This window comes from Mesoplodon densirostris, chromosome X (genome assembly GCF_025265405.1).
Source record: "Mesoplodon densirostris isolate mMesDen1 chromosome X, mMesDen1 primary haplotype, whole genome shotgun sequence".
NCBI lineage: Eukaryota > Metazoa > Chordata > Mammalia > Artiodactyla > Ziphiidae > Mesoplodon > Mesoplodon densirostris.
The window spans coordinates 91,930,755-91,943,663 of NC_082681.1; the positions used below are offsets into that span (position 1 = coordinate 91,930,755).

The window sequence follows — 12,909 nt, forward strand, 5'->3', positions numbered from 1 at the left end:
GCTCAAACGAGTATTACCTGAATGACTTGGGGGAGCTGACCTAACCTCTCTGTGCCCAAGATGCCTCAACTGTGATAGGGGAATGAGACTAATAATTAAGAAAAGGACTAATTTCTGTTTCATTTATTTATTTATTAAAGAAAACATTTTTTAATCTTACAGCACAGTGCCTTGAAAAGTACAGTAGTACAGTACAACAGCCGGCATACAGGGGCTGGTGTTTCATTTATTTAGTCTATGAGAGTGTCCTCCTTCTACACAGCAGTGCTGTTTTACTGTCAGGTACTCCCTAGGTATAATGGGAATGTATCTACTTTCCATATATCTGCTTGGTTTTACATATCTGCTTTGTGTATTTTCACCACGTAGCATGTATTGCCAGCTGTAAAAGAAAAATAAATACATTCAGAGTAACAAGTGTTTGTCACATGCATGCAGAATGGCAGTCCATCAGCCTGTCTCTCAGAGAAACAGCCCCCCTTCAGACCCTCCAATTCTTCCTCCTGTAGCCCCTCACTCCCCCTCCAGGGAGTGGGCACAGGGCCTTTGGGACCAAGTTTGTCTAACACTTCTCTTCCCTGTGAAGTCATCTCCAGTGTCCCAGAAGTTGCCTAGCACTTGTTGAGTGCAGTCTCCCTGTGGACCTGTCAGTTGACTAGAGAAGTCTGTAGTTTAGGAGAGAGGATTGAGCCTGATATGTGGAACTGGAAACTATCGGTGTGTGGCTGCCTAGCAGGGAGGTGATGAAGCCACAGATACCTAGATTTGAATCGAGGCCCCACCACTTATTCCTTCTGTGACTTTGGGCAGGTTACTTAACCTCTCTGTGGCTCAGTTTCCTCAACTGTAAGATGAGGATGATGGTCCTATTCTGGGATAGTAACTCCTTTTTGCTTCCTTCATGTAGACCACAAACATATAACCTTTTGATAACTATACAGTGCTGTTCGAGCGTCGATTACTTCCAGGGCAAAAAGGGAAGCTCTCTGCTTACAGACTTACCTACTTAGACAGGCATGAAAGATGCCTGGCTCATATTTAGCACGTTGACAAGGTTGAACTTCACATGAGCCCTAAAAAAAGCCACAGTAAAGAAATCTCTGCAGACTTTTGTGTTCCCGAAATGACTTACTGCAAAGGACCACCCTTCCCCTTATGACTCAAGATAAGGCTTCTCGTAGGTCTCAGGTGACTCCTGGGTTTACCTGCTACAAGGCCAAATACAGACCTTCCTCCTTTTCCTGAAAGGGCAGATACAGACCCTCCAGCTCCTTGTTTTTTTGTCTCATGACGAGTAACTGAGATTAAAAGTCAGTCCTCCTGAAACTAGCTAGTCACAAAGATAATCATTTTCTGTTCAGTTGACTGAGACTTCCCCTGAACGATTTTCCCACCTGCAAATGTCCCCACTGTAACTTGTCTACTACTCTCTATGAAATGAAGTACAGTGCAAAACCACCCTGCTGACAGTCTGATCTTCAGATCTGGGGTGCTCTCCCAATTGCATTGGTAGAATAAAGTCAGTCTCTTTATTAGTTTGTGTTTTGTCTTTCCCAGTGTGATGTATCACACGGGGTGTGATTGGTAAGAACTAGGTAAGAAAAAATCAAGTAACAGGAGCTGCTTCTCACGTAGGCACGCAACAAACACAAATTACCAGGTAGTCAAGGAGAAGCCCGCCCCCAAACCCCTTCCAACCCCGGTAGCCCAACACGACCATGCGTCCTCTGTGAGATCATCTCCAGCGGCCGGAAACTCTTCCTGCGACTCCAGAAGCGATCGTCTCTTCTACTCTCAGAGCTACTGGGAGAGGCGCTCCGGTGCACGGCCAGGAGGGGCGGGCACTGCCTTCTCTTCTCCGAGTCCCCCAGCCCTACTGCCGCCGTCCCCGGGAAGAACCTACTCTCCTTCAGGCCACTCCCGGCTCCCACAACCCAGGCGAGGCCCAAGAGCACACTGCTTAAAGAAAAGGACTAATTTCTTAGGGGGTGGGTGTGGGAGTGGGTGGGGAATGTCCCATCCCGATGACTTCAGACGCAGACCCGCAGACTCCTCCTCCCGTGGAGGGCGGGTATCCTCTCTAGGACGCTGAAGGACTCCTCCTCTCAGTGGTCTTAACCCTTCTATTCCCGTCGCCCCCCCACCCCCCGACTCCTGCCTTCCCGCCAGGTCTGAGGATGGGAGGCGGTGCACTGGCGTCCAGATGGCGGGAACCTGATCCCGGGAAAGAAGGCGCGAGAGCGAGGGATGGAGACAGGGACAGACACGCAGACAGAGGGAGACGTCTCCCTAGGACCGACCAGGTGTGCGTTAGTGCCACAGGACCAGAATCCTTCTCTTTAGCCAATCGGGATCGGTGCTCTCTCTGAGAGAACAGTTGCTTTCCGCAGATGCCCTACCTCTTGAGTGTCAGAATTGCTGTTGGACAGTCTGTGTATGGCTTATTTCTCTTTCTCTAGTTGGGGATTGCCATTTTTTAAGCCGAAAGAGACGGTGTTAAAACTTCCAAGGGGCCTTGGTCGACCCCCGGGATAACTGGGCTAGAATCAGTGTTCAGCAGGTTCAGAAATAGTTTGTCTGTTTCCTTGGCATCACCTCCCTCCCCACCTCATGTCCCACCTCACAAGAGGAGACAAAATAATTGAAGTGTTTTCAAGGCAGATGCGTTTCCTGTATTGAAAGCATCAGAGGAATTCTTCCTGGAGAGTATGTGAGAGAATTGGTTCATGGTGTGACACAACTAGGAATAGGCACATACTTTTAACAGGCTCTTTGATTCCTGTGTTGGTGTGGAATGATTTTCAAAACTTCACATGAATTGACAAGCAGCAGTGTATAATAATTAGAAAAGGAAGGTGTCTTTGGTGGTCTGGTTTTCTGGAGTACAGCTGATCCTGGGCAGTAGACCTCCACTGTGGTCAGAAAGTTGGATCTACGATTAGTTAGGGGGTCTCCATTTGTATTTCCAATACCATATCCTTATATTTGACATACCTCTATTGGTTGTATTAGATATGTCTGTGTGCCTGTGGGTTAGGGTTGTTTTGCTTGTTTGTTTTGTTAAAAATAGAAAAGTGAAGTGGCTTTGCTTGCCTGAGTCAGGGTACCAGCAACAGAGAAAATGGATAAAGCGAAAGGATTTCCATATTTTAAGGAAAAGAATTTCCACAACTCCCTATGAAAGGGGCTGAGTCTCCTACCTAGAACGCGTTGGCATTCAATGCAATGTTTTGTGAGTGGTTGTTTTAGGGAAGCAGTGGTGGTTCTACTGTTTTTACTTGAATATTGGCTGCATTTAAAATTGTACTTGAGACTGTGTGAAATAGGTAAGTAAAACTGCAGATCTCAGTGACCCATTTTCTTTACCCAGCTTGTGAGTGCAATACAGGCTCCGGTTTGGGCGGCGGCGACGTGCCCGGCAAGGAAATTTTGTTTATAAAGTGGAGAGAAGCTGGATGTGCTAAAAGGAAACCTGTACTTTGTTCAGCAGATTGTTTATGTATTAAAGGAGTAAGTAGAGCTAAGGGAATGTTTAAGGTGGTGATTGTGAATTAAAATAGGTGACAACATTCAGAGAGAGAGAGATTGGTGTAATGAATAGTGCAGAGACCTTTGCGTGTTAACAGACGTAGGTGAAAACCCGGTCAGGACCGCTACCTAGCAGTGTGACCTTGAGCGAGATGCTTACCCTCTCTGATCCTCAGTTCCCTCGTCTGCAAATGGGGACAATAATATTATACGTTATCCCACCCCCGGGCGAAGCCATTCCTCACCACCTGATCCCAGCATCCTGTGGCTCCCGCGGCCAAGGCTCTCATCACGCTTGTTGCGCCACTGTCTTCAGTCTGGCTCCCTGCCCGCCACACTGTGAGCTCCTTGAGGACCGTTTTCCTGCATGACATGTTCCTATGGGCACAGAGTCTGCGAAAGCACAGGTCCTGGAGCCTGGTGCCCCGCAGGTGCTCAGAACATGTTTACCTACCGTCTTGCGAGTGATGATAACGTGAGGTACACGCGCAGAGCAGTGTAGCTGTTGTTATGCTGTCAATTTGCTTGTTGCAAACAACATATCCGAAATGAGGGGCTAGAGCAAATCTCTCTGCTCAGTTTTCTGTTGGTCCAGGGGCTGTTTGTGTCTTTTATCCCCACACTGTCCAGAACCCTATTGTACCAGAGTAACACCCACGTTTCCCCTTCCTAGTGCAGAGCTATTATAGCAGCCGTTTCTCAGCTGAAAACGTAAACTGTCAATGAGCGAACACTGAAAATCCTCTGCTCAAATTTCTGCTCCTTGGAGCGGGTGAGGGGCATCCCGTCTTCTATCCCGACTCTGTTGGGAGTGTCTAGTGCCCGTCTCTTCCCCACTTGTCTTCCCCTTGCTTTGGTATCTTGGATAATCTTGTACCTCCTGAGATTGAGGTCTGTCCTAGGTTGTGGCTGCTTTGGGCACTTTGCTGAGTGCATTGATGACCAGGTGGGCCCTGGGTGAGTATTTGTTGGATGAATACAGCCCGGGCAGCCAGGCTACTTTATTTCGTGGGTGCGAGGTGTAGCTGTCACTCAGGCTGCCATCAGCAGGACGGACGCTGTGAACCCGCTGATCCGTGTCCTTGGGCAGGTCCCTGGGAACTCTGTCCCTCTGCTCTGCTCGTCTTCGCCTTGCTTCTATAGCCACGCCTGACCCCTTATCCTCCCCGTGTGCCCTCCTTTGCGCTCCCACCGCTCTCTGTGTGTGTGTACACTGTGCCTGAGCCTGCCCTGTCTCCTGACTTCATGCGGTGTGGTTGTGAGTTACCTTTCCGATTAGGCCTGTTTGAGGAGTTTTCTCTTTACTCACAGCGCAAAGCCGACTTCCTGATATAGTGAGCATCGTGGGTTTCCCTTTTTCTTTTTCCTTCCTTTTTTCCTTTTTTGAGGGAACAGTATGGTGTCGTGGGTAAGGGCACACTAGCTCTGATTCTAGACAACCTTCCTTTCAACCCAGTTCTGCCACTTGCCATCACATCATCTTGAGAAATTTACTTGGCCCCCTGTGCCTTACTGTCCTCACCTGAAAATGGGTTAATTATTCTTAATAACGATACGAACAGAGGAGGGTTGTATTTGTGAGTATGGAATGAGGCACGTAGAAATGTGCTGGCACGTTCCCTGTCACAACAACCACTGACACTGCCACGGGGCAGGTTGTAGGTCAGGCCTTACCCTGCAGGAGCTCCAGGAAGAACTTCAAGATCACATTAGACATCTGTGTCCAGCCCTAGAGGCTCTTTCTTTCTCTGCCACGCTCCTCGAGCTTTTCCCTCACACCGGGATGACCCCTCACCAGAAGCCTGGCTCTTCCGTTGGGCGTCTTCCCACCTGGAAACCACAAACGGACATCATCTTCTGTTGTGTGCGTCCTTCAGTTCATGCCAGTTCTGTCCTCAGATGGGTTGGGGCTGCTTCCATTGCGGGAGGATGCCCAGGACTGGTAGCAAAGGGTGTGACGTTTTGCTGCTCCTGCATGGCACTGGAAACTCTCTGGGACCCGTCCCCAAACTCCCCTCCCCAAAGTCATCTCCCTCCACCCCAGAATTCACCGTTTACACTCAAGCTGGGTTCCAGTGCAGCCCCTGCCAGCCCAGTCACTCTGCTTCCGCCTCAAATTCCTCATCTGTAAAATGGCAATAACTCTGCCTGCTGGTGAGGTTTGTTGGGAGACCTAAGGGAGATAACGGATGTAAAACACCTAGCGCCCGTGACCTGACACGTGGAAGGCACTAAAAAAAACAGCAGCATCCTCCATCACACTTCTTTAATCCACAGCACCTGGCGCGGGATAATATGGTGACTCAGGCAATGTCTTTGGGTTGGACTGAGAGAGATGTGACATGTTGGGGGCGTATTAGTCAGGCGTCTCCAGAGAAACACAACGAATGGAGATTTATTTTAGGGAATTGGATCATGGGGTTGTGGGTGCTGGCAGTTCTGATATCTATAGGGCAGGTCAGCTGACTGGAAATCAGGTTGCAGTCTTGAGTCCGAAATCTGCAGGGCAGGCCAGCAACTTTGAGTCTCACGCAGGGTTTCTCAGCTGCAGTCTTGAGGCTAAATTGTTTCATTCTCGGGAATCCCTGCCCTTAACGTTTTCAACTGATTGGATGAAGGCCCCCCCCCCCCACCGCCCCATTATGGAGGGTAACCTGCTTCAGTTAAAGTCTACTGATTGCGATGTCGATCACAGCCATGAATACCTTCATACAGCACCATCTAGTTGCTAACATCTGAACAACGGGGCACCAGAGCCAAGCCAAGCTGACTTTTAAATTATTCATCAGAGTGGGGAAGCAGTACATCGAGAGACATCACCTCCCACACTGAAGCTCTGACCAGTGGGCTGTCTCTCTGGCTTCACTCATCTCAACTAAAATCTGTTCCCTGTCCTCAGAAGCCACGTGAGATGACACAGGAAACTCGAGGCAGTGGTGATTTAAGCAGAGAGTTGGTGCAAGACCTTTATTCATGTGGGGCGAGTGACAGTGGAAGGAATGAAATGGGGTGAGATGATGAATTTATTGCCCCAGCCACCCCCCTGCCCCCAGGTAGCTGACTTCAATAGGGCTGGCTGGGGTTAATGGCTTGTGTAGAGGCTCACGAGTAACGCCATGTGTGTGGTTTGAGAAACTCGTGGGGCACATAGATAGCATGGCCAAATATTCATTTCACACAGTGGATGGAGGGAGAAGAAGAGAGAAAAGAATGATCAAACGTGGGTTAGTTGTGAGTCAGTTTCTAAAGTCTCAGTATTTTTTTACAAGGGGTGTGTGTGTGTGTGTGTGTGTGTGTGTGTGTGTGAAATCTTTTCTTTATTTGAGAATTGACTTTCTATGTGAAGAAATATCATCTTGAGAGACTCCTTGTGATACGTGGAAATTGGCTGGGAGTTAACTGGGTTAAGATCATTTTCCAAATGTTTCACACCAAATGTTTGTATAACAGGATGGCGATGACCCAGAAGAACTGAACTAACTGGTTGGAATACAGACCTCAGTGACTGAAATGTGAAGAGACTCTTTCTGGGAGGTGTGTTCATCTTAGCCTGCGTACACAGGCAAGTCATAGGATTCTAACCATGTCTCAGTAATGTCCTATTGTTTCTTGCCCTTGAATGTGCTGAGAGCCGCCGTTTCGTTACGGAAGTTCGTAAGTAACAGTTTTCTGAGAAAACTAGCTCTGTAGGAAAGAGCAGTGCCTGGGCAGCTGATCTAAAGTTCTAACACAGCATTTGATGTAATTTTTGTTAGCTTCACCCAAGATATATTTATTCAAAGCATATAGAGAGATGCACCTACTTCAAAATCTACCACTGGATTTTTCAAATTAGCAAACAGTAAGTTCGGCCTGGTTTTCTTTTTGTTGTTGTTGTTTCTTATAAATGTATTTATTTTATTTATTTAATTTTGGCTGCGCTGGGTCTTCGTTGCTGTGCGCGGGCTCTCTCTAGTTGCAGCGGGCGGGGGCTACTCTTTGTTGCGGTGCGCGGGCTTCTCGTTGCGGAGCACAGTCTCTAGGCACGCGGGCTTCAGTAGTTGTGTCTCACTGGCTCTAGAGCGCAGGCTCAGTAGTTGTGGCGCACGGGCTTAGCTGCTCCGGGGCATGTGGGATCTTCCCGGACCGGGGCTCGAACCCGTGTCCCCTGCGTTGGCAGGCGGATTCTTAACCACTGTGCCACCAGGGAAGCCCCCAGCCTGGTTTTCTTTTAGTGTACAGTCCTCTGAGCTCTAACACATGGAGAGATTCAGGTGACCACCACTGTGACCAGGGCACAGGCCAAGTCCATCACCCCCGATAACGCCCAGGTGCTGCTCCTTTGTTGTTTCCCCCTCCTTTGGGATGTTTCCCAATCCCTGACAGAAAGGATCTGTCCTCCTTCACTGTAGTTTGTCCTTGGCAGGGTGTCCTGTAAAGGGAGTGACGCAGTCTGTAGCCTTCTGAGATGGGCTTCTCGCATGTAGCACAGTGCACCATCTTGCATGAAGCTGACAGGCACCTATCGACAGTCTGTGCTTTTTCAGTGCAGAGCAGGTGGCCATTGCATGGGATACCATTTGTTTAGCCATTCATCCACACGAGGACATGTGCACTGTCTCCATTTGGGGGCAGTTGTGAATAGAGCAGCTCTAAACATACATGTTCAGGCTTTTCATTTCTCTAGGGTAAATACCCAGGAGTGGGATTTCTGGGTCATAAGTAAATGTACATCTAAGTGTCTAAGAAACTACCAAACTGTTTTTCAAAGTGACTGTGCTGTTTTGCATTCCCACCTGCTAAAGTGTGAGAGTTCCACCCTCACCAGCGCCGGGTGTTGCCAGGACTTTTGATTTTAGCCTTTCCAATACGTGATTCGGTATCTCATCTTGGTATTAATTTGAAATTCCCTAAAGGTTTATAATGTTCAACACTGTATTACGTGCTTATGTTGAGTTCCTATCCCACTTTCTGATTGGGTTGTTTGTTTTCTTATTTTCTTACTTACTTCTTATTTTTAAAAATTCCTTACATATTCTGAATATAAGCCCTTTGTCAGATCTGTGATTCGCAAACATTTTTCTCCTAATAAATAGCTTCCCTTTTCATTCAGGAGGCATGAGTGATGAAATCTACTTTTTCTCCCCACACCCGGAGTCCAACGTTGTATACCACGCGAGTGCCCATGAGATTCTTCTGAACTGAAAATGAATTCTGCTCTGTCAGTCTGTGCTTTTCGCTACTCCCCTGAGCTGTATTTCTGCAGAAATCTACGAGTATTCTGCAGACAGAGGCGCTTGAGAGCAGGTAAGTTGATTGGATTCTGAACTCGTGATCTCATCAGAGAGCTTGGGAGCTCAACCATCCTGCCAGGCTTGTCTCCCAGCTCCAAGGGAGCAGGTAAGTCAAGCAGGGCTTTTCTTCTTGAAACTCAAAGGCCTGAATTCAGACAGTCACTGGGGGTGTGTTTAGCACGGGTAACATGGCATTTCACGTTTGTTGATCCTTTCCCAGGTATCAGACAATATTCAGTGTATTTCTATCACCTTATTTAATCTTCTCTCGCAGACCCATCATTTTGCAAGATATCAATCCTAATTGATGATGGGACTTCCCTGGTGGCACAGTGGTTGAGAGTCCACCTGCTGATGCAGGGGACACGGGTTCGAGCCCCGGTCCGGGAAGATCCCACATGCCGCGGAGCAACTAAGCTCGTGCGCCACAACTACTGAGCCTGCGCTCTAGAGCCCGTGAGCCACAACTGCTGAGCCCGCGCGCCACAACTACTGAAGCCCGCATGCCTAGAGCCCGTGCTCCGCAACAAGAGAAGCCACCGCTATGAGAAGCCCGCAATGAAGAGTAGCCCCCGCTCGCCGCAACTAGAGAGAGCCCGTGCGCAGCAACGAAGACCCAGCGCAGCCAAAAATAAATAAATTAATTAAAAAAAAAATCCTAGTTGATGAAGTGGGAAGGCAGAGACTACAGAGAAGTTAGGGGAGCTGCTCCAGTCACACAGACCATCAGAGGAGGAGTGACCCACAAACCTAGGCATACTCGATTCAGAGCCCACACTCTTTATTTTTTAAATTAAATCCGACATACCATATTACATTAGTTTCAGGTGCACGACAAAGTGATTCCACATTTTTAAACATTAGGAAATGAATACCACGATAAGTTTGGTTACCATCTGTCACCATACAGGCTTATTACCATATTACTGATTATATTCCGTGTATGTACATTCCATCCCCGTGACTTATTTATTTTATAACTGGAAGTGTGTATCTCCTAACCCCTTCACCTATTTTACACAACTCCCCACCCGCTCCCCATCTGGCAACCACCAGTTTGTTCTCTGTGTCTCTAACTCTGTTTCTGTTTTGTTCCCTGTGCTCACTTGTTTTGTTTTTGAGGTTCCACATACAAATAAAACCGTGTTGTATTTGTCTTTCTCTGTCTGCCTTATTTCAGTTAGCATAATACCCTCTAGGTCCATCCATGTTGTCAAAAATGGCAAGATTTCATTCTTTTTTATTGCTGAGTAATATTCCATTGTGTATATGTATACCACTTCTTTATCGATCCATCTGTCGATGGGCACTTCCATATCTCGGCTAGGGTAAATAATGCTGCAGTGAACAGAGGGGTACATACAGCTTTTGTGATATAGTGTTTTTTGTTTTCTTCAGATAAATACCAAGATGTGGAATTGCTGGATCATATGGTAGTTCTAGTTTTAGGTTTCTGAGGAAACCCTCACTGTTTCCCTAGTGGCTGCACCAGTTTACATTCCCACCAACAGTGCATGAGGGTTTCCTTTTCTCCACATCCTCGCCCACATTTCTTACTTGTTGTCTTTTTGATAATAGCCACTTGACAGGTATGAGGAAGCACCTCACTGTGGTCTTGATTTTGTAATCCCTGATGATTAGTGATGTTGAGCATCTTTTCATATGCCTGTTGGCCATCTGTATTATCTTCTTTGGAAAAATGTCTGTTCAGTGTTTTGCCCCACTTTTTAATCGGGCTCTTGGTTTGTTTTTTGTTTTGTTTTGATAATGAGTTCTATGAGCCCTTTAGATGTTTTGGCCATCTACCTCTTTTCGGATATATCACTTGCTAATATCTTCTCCCATTCAGCAGGTTGCTTTTTTGTTTTGTTGACGGTTTCCCTTGCTGTGGAAAAGCTTTTTAGTTTGATGTACTCCTGTTTGTCCATTTTTGCTTTTGCTGCCCTTGCCTGAGGAGACATGTCCAAAAAATTATTGCTAAGACCAGTGTCAAAGAGCATACTTGGCTATGTTTTCTTCTAGGAGCTTTATGGTTTAAGGTGTTACAATTTAGGCTTTAATCCGTTTTTTGTTTATTTTTGTATGTTGTGTAAGAAAGTGGTCCAGTTTTCCCAGAACCATTTATTGAAGAGGCAGCCTTTTCCCTAATGTATATTCTTGGCTCCTTTGTCATAGGGGTTTATTTCTGTCAGAGCCCACACTCTGAAGCATCCCCAACTGTACCCTCCGTAAAGGCTGGGGAGAAGTGGGAAGAGCCGGTGACTTCAGTGTCCGTTCACAGCTGGTGGCACCAAGTCTGGGTAAGATACATCATTGATCCTGCCCACAATGCACTGGGGCGGGGATAACCATCCCCACCTGGCACGAGTTCACCTGGGTGGTGATGTCATGGGCTCACTCCAGCAGCCAACCCAGGTCAGTCCTGCCAACCACAGTCAACCATTTAGCCAACCATGAAGCTTTTCACTGTATCCGTTACATCCCCCCACTCCACGCCAGGCTGGCTGTTGAGACGGGGAGGTGAGGAGAAATTGCAGAGCCAGTCCCTGCCCTCAGGAGTTGAGTCATTAATCAGAGAGAGATCTGACACCCATAGATGTGGTGGCAAGTGCATCATTGATCCCCTGTGAGGCTGGGTTGCTAGGAGAAGAGAGGAGTGACAAGGATCAGGGTGGGATGAAGTGGACATGGCGGCGGGGGTGGGGGGAGCGGAGCAGGGTATGCTGGGTACCTGCCGAGGCCAGTCCCAACTGCAGAATTACCCACAGCCTGCATGAGGGCGCCTGGAGGATGGATGGGCAGGTGTAAATGAGGGAATCAGCAGCGCCGCCCCATCCCCACCTCAAAGTCTGTATCCCCAACCTGTGATTGGGTGTAGGTGGTCTGGGGGTCCCATCTGAGGTAGCTTACTCTCCCAAGTTACAGAGTAGGAGCCAGAATCCTGTGATGTCCAGACATGTCCAGCATGTCAAATTCTAGGCCAGAGACCGAGCCACAGGGCACCAAGAGGCCAGACAATATTGGATGGCAGTTGGCTTAAAACTCAATGGCCAGTGCTTTGCGATGACCTAGGGGGGTCGGATAGGGAGGGTGGGAGGGAGGCTCAAGAGGGAGGGGATATGGGGACATATGTATGCATATGGCTGATTCACTTTGGTGTACAACAGAAACTAACACATTATTGTGAAGCAATTATACTCCAATAAAGGTCTATTTTAAAAAAGAAAAAACAAACCGCAATGGCCAAATAACAAATTGGAATGTACCTATAGCAAGTAAAGATATCGAATCATTAATTTAAAAACCTTCCCACAAAGGGAAGCCCTGGGCCTCCTGGTTTCATTGGTGAATTCTATCAAATGTTTAAAGAAGAAATAATATCCATCCTTCACAGACTCTTCCTGAAGAGACAGGAGGGAGGAGGGAGCATTTCCTGACTCATCCTGTGAGAACAGTATTACCCCACTCCCAAAGGCACACTTGACATCACAAGAAAGCTATAGACCAATATCTGTCATGAATAGTGATACATACATCCTCAACAAAATATTAGCAAACCAAATCCAGCAACATTTGCAAAGGGCTATGCAGGATTTATCCCAGGATTGCAATATTGGTTTAACATTCAACTTCAGTTAAGGCAAGCACCGTGTCAATATAGTGAAGGACAGAAACCACCCGTCATCTTGGTAGACAAAGAAGAAGCATTTGACACAATTCAAGACCCATTCATGATAAAAAACGGTCAACCAACTCGGGATACAAGGGATCGTCCTCATTGTGCTGAAGGACATCCCCGAGAAACATCCAGCTCTCGTCCTGTCATATTTACTAGTGTTAGAATGAATGCTTTCCTCTTGAGATCCAGACCAAGGCAAGGATGTCTGCTTCAGCCACTTCTATCCCACATTGACTGAAGGGTCTAGCCTGTGCATCGTACAAAACATGAACTTCTGCTTTCTGCTACAGCAGGGGTGAGCCTCCAAAGCATTATGCTAAGTGAAAGAACTCAGACACAAAAGGCCCCTTCCTGCAGGAGTCAGTTTATATGAAATGCTCAGAAAGGGCAAATCTACAGAGAGAGAAATTAGATTAGAGGATGCCTGGG

At 47.4% G+C, this 12,909-nt stretch overlaps 1 long non-coding RNA gene across 1 annotated transcript; it reads left to right on the top strand.

Annotated features, from left to right (window-relative positions):
* Positions 1–2,071: 2,071 nt before the first annotated feature.
* LOC132482277 (uncharacterized) lies at positions 2,072–9,958 on the top strand. Its single transcript, XR_009530888.1, has 4 exons — positions 2,072–2,303; positions 6,979–7,062; positions 8,621–8,814; positions 9,076–9,958. It is a non-coding gene; the product is annotated as an uncharacterized LOC132482277 (long non-coding RNA).
* Positions 9,959–12,909: the final 2,951 nt, after the last annotated feature.